Source organism: Sinocyclocheilus grahami, unplaced genomic scaffold, assembly GCF_001515645.1.
Source record: "Sinocyclocheilus grahami isolate Dianchi unplaced genomic scaffold, SAMN03320097.WGS_v1.1 scaffold1385.1, whole genome shotgun sequence".
Classification (NCBI taxonomy): Eukaryota; Metazoa; Chordata; class Actinopteri; order Cypriniformes; family Cyprinidae; genus Sinocyclocheilus; species Sinocyclocheilus grahami.
In genome coordinates, this window is record NW_015506564.1 from 205936 (window position 1) to 208478 (window position 2543).

At 34.3% G+C, this 2543-nt stretch overlaps 1 protein-coding gene across 1 annotated transcript in view; it reads left to right on the forward strand.

The window, feature by feature from the left end:
- The first annotated feature begins 848 nt into the window (after positions 1-848).
- The window catches only part of LOC107569833 (teneurin-3-like), a 15322-nt gene continuing 13627 nt past the window's right edge, over positions 849-2543 (forward strand). The window contains exon 1 of the mRNA XM_016255987.1: positions 849-879. The gene's annotated coding sequence lies outside the window, so the exon portion shown is untranslated. The remainder of the gene's footprint in view (positions 880-2543) is intronic.

Consider the following 2543-nt stretch of genomic DNA (forward strand, 5'->3'; position numbering starts at 1 on the left):
TATATATATATATATATATATATATATATATATATATATATATATATATATATATATATATATATATACATAAACTCAGTCCTGAACTTTGAAAAAGACATTAAAGGGATTGAAAAAATGAAATTGTCATTTACTTAACCATTATTTTTAAGAGTGCAGGTTTGGAACAACTGAGAGTCATTACTGGCCTTGATGGTTTCATGACAAATCTGTAACATCAATGAAACCTTACACAAAATTTTATTTTATAGGGAATAAAAGGATCTTCAGGTTGTTAAAATGTTTTTCACTTTTAGGAAAAAAATGGTTCTTTTAAGAACTCTTCTCTAAAAGATTCTTTGGCAAACCCAAAATGTGTCTTCTATGGCATTGCTATGAAAACCCCCCTTTTGAAATCTGTATTTCTTTAAATTTGTATGGCTTTCCTTCTCTAATTTTTATTTTTGGATAAATTATCCCTTTACCTGAAAAGTGAAATGTTTATTTGCTTTTCATTTGGCAGATAATTTCTGATTGTAGTCTCTTTTTTTTCTACTCGGTTGGTCATCTGTAGAGCCCGAGGTCACTATCCACTAGGGCTGTCAAAAAAAAATTAGAATTTCGAATATTCGTCGAATTTAAAATAAAAATCCACATTCGAATGCAAAAACATTGCATTCAAATTTTAGGTGTGCGTCAGGCAGCATTATCAGTGGTGCACGAAATGCGACGACGATGTAAATTCGGGGCGTTGAGGTTTTCACTCACTCCAGAACGCTCCGCTACAGCTCCGTCACGAGCACAAATTATGCCAACTCACGCATTAAACATAATTAGTTAGCTTGATCACATATGAAGGTTAAAATGGTGATGGACGAGTGCGTGAGGTTAAAGCATGTTGTAAATTGTAGTCAACAGTTTGTTAATCTCCACTCCAAACTAATGTGCTGCTACATTGCTGCACACGGACAGAACACACAAGCTCGCACATAACGTACAGATCGCGTGCATTCAGGAATTAAGAACATTTGGTCAACGCTGTCCTGTGATTTATCAGCTTAAAAACGGAAAAGTTACAGCATATTCTTTCTGTTTCTGAAGTAACTACCCTCAGCTTCACCATAGTAGAGAGACGTTGCACAGACAAATAAGCTAAGCGAGTTAAGCAGTCATTTAATATGGACTTGGGCTAATTGTAGAGTTCCAATAAACCATGTTAAAACTATTCTAGTATTATGCATTTATTTTTTTCGTTTAATATCATTTAATATATATTTATAATAACAATACTTAGATTTTTCAAGCGTAAGGAAATAATTTAGCCGTGGAGCGGTGTTTCTGATCAGTGGAGCAAGGAGTGGAGCGGGAGCAGGAAATGGTGAACCCGGAGCGGAGTGATTATTGAATGCTTGGAGCGCGGAAGGGAAATTGTTGCCGCTCCACTCCGCTCAAATACTCTGCACAGAATGCATATTTATCGCATTTTCTATCTAGAGGGACATCTATCACCGTTGCACTCGCGTCTCGCACAAGAGAGCCGCATGTTTATAAAGCCATATAAAATTAATGTAAGTTCAACTTTTTAAAAAACATGTCTCAAGACTTTATGGTGGTTTTCCCCATCCCACTGCATCTCAAGTTTTTAAATGAAGAAAGTACTCTTTGTGATTGGTTTTCAGTCCTTTGTATTAAACTATACATACATGCATGATTCTGTTTTGTTTCTAATTGTTTAAGCAACTTTATTAATTATATAAGGTTTATAAACATTATTTTAAACATTATGCACTTTTTTCAAATATAGTCCTGTTATTTTATTATGCTTTGAAGAAATGTGCATAATATTTTGCTCGATGCGCCCTCTCATGGCCTCAGGAGAGAAGCCAAAAAGCTGCCCCCCCCCCCAACTGAAATTATGCCTTTTAAATTCGAATGTAATTCGAATATTGATAATATTTAAAGCAAGGCAAGGCAAGTTTATTTATATAGCACATTTCATACACAATGGTAATTCAAAGTGCTTTACATAAAATAAAATAATAATAAAAAATAATCACAACAATAAAACAAGGAATTTAAAAACTTTAAAAATTGATTTAAGAGGTTTAAAATGAATTTAAAACAGTTGAGAATAGAAAATTATTATACATGAAATATAGTGCAATCAGTTCGGACTTTGCACAGTGCTCATTCAATAAATGCACAGCTAAACAGATGAGTTTTGAGTCTGCATTTAAATGTGACTAATGTTTTAGCACATTTGATCTCTTCTGGAAGCTGATTCCAACTGCGGGCGGCATAATAACTAAAAGCAGACTCCCCTTGTTTTGTGTGAACCCTTGGTATTTCTAACTGACTCGATCCTAATGATCTGAGTGGTCTGTTAGGTTTATATTCAGTGAGCATATCTGCTATATATTTAGGTCCTAGGCCATTGAGTGATTTATAAACGAGTAAAAGTACTTTAAAATCAATCCTAAATATAACTGGAAGCCAGTGTAAGGACCTGAGGACTGGTGTAATATGCTCAGATTTTCTGGTTCTAGTCAGAATCCTGGCAGCAG